Consider the following 7,043-nt stretch of genomic DNA (forward strand, 5'->3'; position numbering starts at 1 on the left):
GATAATGCCCGATATGTATGAAAGAGGTAAAGATGTTATGATGTCGTGTAGAGCAAATTTACATAAATGCTTGAATACATAGTGAGGTTAGGCCGTGTGGGGCCAAACCACTTATGTACATGGGACATGGCCTTCCTTGGTAAATTATAGTTTATTCCTTGTCCTTTTTAACTAAATAAGAGGTGTGACCCTTGTTGACTCTAATTAGTAACTAGAGGTAAATTATGCCTATCATTGGGTTAAGGCTAATTCGTATGTGTAATCTTGTGTAGAACCAAGGTCTCACCTAGTCAAACTATATGACTTGAATTAATGTTTATGTTATGGAGTTTTACCTAGTAAAGTGGCAGATGTAGCAAATAGTTATTTCTAATAAATGATTATGAATTGTAGGCTAGTAGCCTAGTGAATTAGTTAGTGGACCTTACTTGGTTAAAATATGGAAACTAGTCCTTAAGGTTGTAATATGCTCAATAATAATAGACTTGGTATTGTACGATGGATAGTTAAGTTGACATCTAGTATGTGATGTCGTAGTGGCTTAATTAAGGATTTATATAATGAGAATGCTAACTCGAGAATGGCCTTGAATTGGTGAATAAATAATAGCATAGGTAACTTGTAGATTTTCCCTAAAGTGATTGCTAGTAACTATAAGACTTGTAATCTAATGGCTTATGGAAACGAAGGTTAACTAGTGTAGTTTAATCTTTGATTTTGTTAAAGAGTTAGAGAATAAGTAACTATATAACTATGTTATGTCGATATTGGTTTTGTTATGATTAAATTGTGGTATTGATGATGATTGTGGACCTCAAAAATAATCCTTGGCGGTGTTGTGTAACCCGCGGCTTCAATTAGTTATGGTATAGTATTGCCTTGATGTATTATTGATTGATCTTATGGTGAACTCTTTGGTGGTATGGGTTGCCGTGATGGGTTCTTTGTATTTTATTCTTTTTTTGTACTCTCCGGTATTATGGAATATCCTGATGAGTTATGTTGTGTTCTTTATGTGTACTTCCCTACGGTATGGGACATCGTGGTATATTCTTTGTAACACCCCATATTTCCTTAGAATAATCTAAGTCCCAATACATAAGTATTTGTATATAAAATTTTTGAAACACTTATTATTTTCCAGTTTAGAGCCTGCAATTGTGTAGGATATTGAATTAGCTTTTCAACGATACAAAATTTGCCTAAATCCGATCACCGGGTAATAAGTAATGGAGATTTAAAGTTTCAGTCGTTTAACACTGTCCTTTTAACCCTTATGCATCGCATAAGCGGATCAAATGACAATTGTCCATTTCCAGTGTGACTGCCTGATCACGGCGCGTCGTAGAGCAGGCTAATTTCCCGTTTGAAAATTTCTAGTGTGACTTCCCGATCATAGCGCATCGCAGAGAAGGCCAATTTCTTATTTATCAATTTACTCTGACCCTCCGCGATGTTGGCGCGTTGCGGAGGTGGCCAAAATGGCATCCAAAGGCTTACTTCCATAATGGCGCATCGCGCCGTCAGCCCAGCTCCCAGTTGTCAGTTTTCAGTGACATAGCGAATAGCACCACGTCGCACCTAGTGCCCATTTTGAAAAAATTCGACAAAAAATTAATAGTTCATTCAGGGATAAAACAATCTTTTCACCATTATTTTAGTCCGCCCAGGTGTGATATTTAAGCCCTAAAAATATTTTTAAAATCATTCTTTAATTAATTTTTCCCCCAGATCAAAAGGTATTCTCTCTAAATCAAGAACACTAGCTCTCAAATTCAAGGTCCATCCTCAATATTTCACAAAGAACTTCAAGAAATCCATTAATTAAGGTATGTTAGATGTTCATCCATGGATCCCTTTAATCTATGGAGTTTAAGCAACCCTTTTAAATTATAAAATTGTGATCTTTTATGTTTTAAATTGTGATTTCACCCATGAATATCCATGAACTATGAATCTTTATCATGTTACCATGAAATTATTGTTATTATTTAACCCTCCATGTTTTAATGTTGTAATTTATTGAACAAGACCACGATTTAACTCTACTATGTCGGATTCATGCTATTTCTATATGTTTTAGGACATTCTTATGATTGCTTTGAACCATGAACTACAAGTGCTTAATAAAGTGCCCACAAGAGTGATTGATTTAATAGAAACCTTCATGCTTTAGTGTCTTTTCAAAATTGTTGTTTTGATTTTGGTGTATTAAATGCCAAAAACCATATTTTTTTATGTAGTCTAGTCTCAGTACATTACAAAATAGTCTTCAGATTATATTATAAGTTGGGAGTAGGATTTAGCACTGAGCAAGTGCAGGGATGGTGGTTTCCCCGTCAGATAGGCAGAGTCATTAGTAGCAGTCCCTATACTCCAGAACTATATAGCCAGCATAGGATATGAGAAGTCACCCATCAGATTAGGCATGACTATCTCCCTGACTGGTGGCTTGACACCCTTAGTCCTGTGGACATTATATTAATTTAGTAGATCCACACAATCATTATTAGTTCATGTGGCATGGTATTAACAGTCTTCTAACTGGGGTTAAAGGTTAGACCCCAATTAGCTCAAATTGGGGAATGTCGGTTAGATGATACCTCCCACAGTCTCAGATATAGTCTTAGTTACAATCCCAGCTCAGTTATTCATTCTTAGTGTTGTTTGACCAAAGCATACAAATTTTAGTTTACAAATTTTACCCAATGCATGTTATATACTTGGTCATGCATCCTCAGTATTTACAGATTTTCATGTATTTTCTGTATCTACAGATTCCATGATCTTTATTCAGTACTCCATGCTTTACATGGATATTTAGTTAGTTATTAATATTCCTATTCATGAAACCATGTGTATCAGCTCACCTATTTAGCATATAAGTACATTCAATGTACTGATCATATACCTTTCTTTTGCGCTATGACGTATCATATCGTAAGTGCTGACGCTCAGTTCTCGGATCACACTTAGTTCCTCTATTCATCAGCAGTATAATAGTAGTGGTAAGTCCTTTTCATTCAAAGATAGATTATATTACTTCATGTCTTTATCTCAGTAGTTAGTAGAGTTAGTTGGGGCCTCTCCCATCAACTCACAATATTCAGTTTAGAGGTTTTTCAGACACTAGAGTTAGTTATTCAGATTATGCAGATTTCAGTATTATAACAGATTCATAATTCAGTAGTTGTTTCATTATTAAAACCTTATGGTAATGCAGTTATTCTTCAGTATTCATGATTATATTATTTAGTTCTCACAACAGGTAATAGCTCCTAGGTCATTTTCTCATCCCTCGGTACCGTAAGCACCATGTAATGACTAGGGGGTACTCTCCGGTCGTTACAAACTTAGTATTAGATCCTAAGGTTTTAAGGTGTCCTAAAAAGTCTAAAATCTGCGTCTAGTAAAGGCTTGTGCATGGGTGTGTAGCACGCCACACTTATGGATGCGAGGCTACAAGGCGTTCAGGAAAAAATTTTCCTTCTTTCATTATTTATTCATACAAGTGAGCATGAGCTCATGTTAAAAACTTTGTCTAATCCATTTCTTCCTTCCAGTAAAAAAACATGCCTCCCAATAAGAACGGAAGAAGAACAGGAACTCAGGCAGCCCCACAGCCCATCCAGGCAGCTCTTTTGGATGAGCATGTCTCTCACATAGATTTTAGAGTTGTGTTCACTACTCTATCGTATTTAGTAGCAGCACAAACTGAATGGCCAGCTGTTGTTCCAACAAACCCTGTGGCTAATACTGCAACAACTAGAATTCAGGACTTCACCCGGATGAATCCTCCTTCTTTCATGGGATCCAAACCTGAAGTTGATCCACATAAATTCTTTGATATGGTAAAGAAAGAAACGAATGCTATAGGGTGATGTCTAGTCAGAGTGTTGAGTTGGATACATATTAATTGTATGATGTAGCCTATACTTGGTTTAAGCGGTGTAAGGTTGATAGGAGTTTAGATGTAGGGCCTGTATAATAGCAAGAGTTTGCCACAACTTTCTTAGACAGGTTCTTCCCATTAGAGTTGAGAGAGGCCAAAGTGTTTGAGTTCATTAGTTTGAGGAAAGGTAGCATCAGTGTGAGGGAGTATTCCCTCAAGTTTACTTAGTTACCTAGGTATACTCTTTATGTGGTAGCTGATAATAGGTCCAAGATGAGTAATTTTGTGTCTAGCGTATCTGATAGTGTAGTAAAGAAGTGCAAGACCACAATGCTTATTAGTGAGATAGACTTGTCTAGGCTGATGGTCCATGCTCAACAAATGGAGGAGCATAATATTAAGGAGAGGGAGAAAGAAAACAAAAGAGATTGTGTGAGTCAAAGACTTTAACTCAGAAACTCCAACTGTTGAGTAAGTTTCAGTAGTGAAGGAATTTTGAGATGTGTTCCCTGAAGATCTCCTTGGAGTTCCTCCCGAAAGGGAAATCGTCTTCGGAATAGACCTTTTCCCATATACTCAGCCTATATCTGTTCCTTCATAAAGAATGACTGCAGCTGAACTCAAAGAACTAAAAGGACAGTTAAAAGATCTCATAGCTAAGGGATTCATCAGACCCAGTGTCTCCCCATGGGGCGTATCTGTTCTATTCGTGCGTAAGAAAGATTATTCTCTCAGAATGTGCATAGACTATTGTCAGTAGAACAAAGTCACAGTCAATAATTAATATCCACATCCTAGAATCGATGACTTGTTTAACCAACTTCAGGGTGCTAGCTACTTTTCCAAGATAGACCTCATATCATGCTATCATCAGCTTAGGGTCAGGGAATGTGACATTCCAAAAATAGCTTTTCGAACTCGATATTGTCACATCAAATATCAAGTCACGTCCTTTGATCTTACAAATTCCCAAGCAGTCTTCATAGAATAGATGAATCGAGTGTTCAAGCAGTACTTGGACATGTTGGTCATAGTCTTCATTGATGACGTTCTTGTCTACTTCCGTAGTGAAAATAGGCATGGAGATCACCTCAGAGTAGTGCTTCAGCCTCTTAGAGCTCACCAGTTGTTCGCTAAATTCAGTAAGTGTGAATGCTGGATAAGATCAGTAGCTTTCCTTAGCCATATCGTTTCCAGTGATGGGATTAGAGTCGATCTTCAAAAGACCGAAGCATTGAGAAATTGTCCTAGACTAATCTCTTGATCATATATCAGGAGTTTCTTGGGTTTAGCCATCTATTACCATCGGTTTGTTGAAGGGTTTTCTTCTATTGCATCCCCCATTTCCAAATTGACTCAGAAAAAAGTTAATTTTCATCTATACTTCCCTCTCTACTTGCTCAGAAATCAACTCTTTTACTTCCATTATTGCTAGTTCTCTTGCATCTTGACTTTTACTGTAATATCAAAGAGAAACCAATCAAAAACGACAAAAATTGCTTAAAAATTTGCAATTATTCTCAGTTAAAAGCCTCAAATGTGTTAGCATCTGCTCACACATCAACACCCTCAAATTAAAACAATTACTTGTCCTCAAGCAACTAAAACACCACCAAGAGGATACAAAGTACATTCGACCGTCAACCATCCATATTATCTCAAAACATCTTCCCCATCTCCAAGGTCAATTTATTTGAAAAAAAACAACTCTGCATATTATTGAAGAACAACAATGCGACACACAGGAATAAAGATATGGCATCAACTTAGCAACAACAACCATGCATATACGAATATTACCCCACCCAAAAAAATCTAGCAACTACCAACATAACCAGTGTGCCCTTACGACAAAGAAGTCCCTCCTCACTCATATGTGAATTCAAGCATATCAATTCGAGGACAGTCAAGCAACACTTACTCTCAGAAAGAAGTTTTGGTCAATGTATGCCGAATACCATAAGCTTACCCTTATTTTCATTACTAAGGTTTTTAGAAAGGTAATCTAAAATAACTATAGGTTTTTTTCTTTGGCTTGTAATGTAGGCTAAGTGCTGTTATGGTCACTAAGCCTCCTTAGAACTACACTAAATTTTGGGGTCTCACTTATTTACCTTTACCTAATTCTCTCCTTTCTTGATCACACATACTCTGGATGGGTGTGGTCTTTTTGACAATCATTTTTTTCATTTTCACCACTTTTCTTGTCTTATTCTTTTTCCACCGCACCCAGCTTTTTATTTTTTTCTTTTATCCTACCTTTCTTCATACTCATCTTACATCACGCACCCATATGGTAGCCACCCTCAACTTACGCTATTTGCCTAAGTCAAAGTGCATAATGTCCTAGGAGGACCAGGACCAAAATAGGTTCATTGTGATACAAATGGGAAGGTGATAGGTATAATGAAAAGAATAGGCATTCATGCTCAAAATCAAGATCAAGGGATATTATTCACACATGCAAGGTCGTTTAGGCTAAAAGTGGACTAATATCAACAATGGCCTATGATCCTCTCCTAACAGCTATCCTACAACAAAGGTAAGACTAACCAAGAAAGTTTAGGATTTAACACACAATGGGAACTAGGTAGTAACTCACACACACATGGCACAAAGGTACATCACAAGCTACTACCCATTCAATTCATGCAATTATTAAGCAATGGTTATCATGTCACTAGTACTAATGCCATAACAAGATGCACAATGGTCACACATAGATGCATATCACACAACTATAAAATAGACCATTGGAGAAGTCTTAAAAAATCAACAAAACTATGTTAACTGCCTAAGGTACTTGTATTTCTCCTAGTCAACAATAAAATTTCACAATAAATTAAAATATGCCTAAACATGCTAGCTCTACTAGAAACAAGGCTCCAGGGAAAAGAGGAACGGCAACAAAAACCCTAGGAGGACATCAATACCCACAAGTAGCCCCACCCTCAACTTAAAATCATGCAATGTCCACAATGCATCAAACAAAAACAAGAGAGTTAGAAACATACCTGTGGCACCATGGGTGCGAAGATCTGATATCAATCACATAATATCAATACAAACAACAAAATACCTTGGGTTTCCTCCCAAGAAGTGCCTAATTTAGTGTCGCAGTACGACCCAACTTAGCTTTTTCCTCCACCTT

The sequence above is a fragment of the Capsicum annuum genome, chromosome 6 (assembly GCF_002878395.1).
Source record: "Capsicum annuum cultivar UCD-10X-F1 chromosome 6, UCD10Xv1.1, whole genome shotgun sequence".
NCBI lineage: Eukaryota > Viridiplantae > Streptophyta > Magnoliopsida > Solanales > Solanaceae > Capsicum > Capsicum annuum.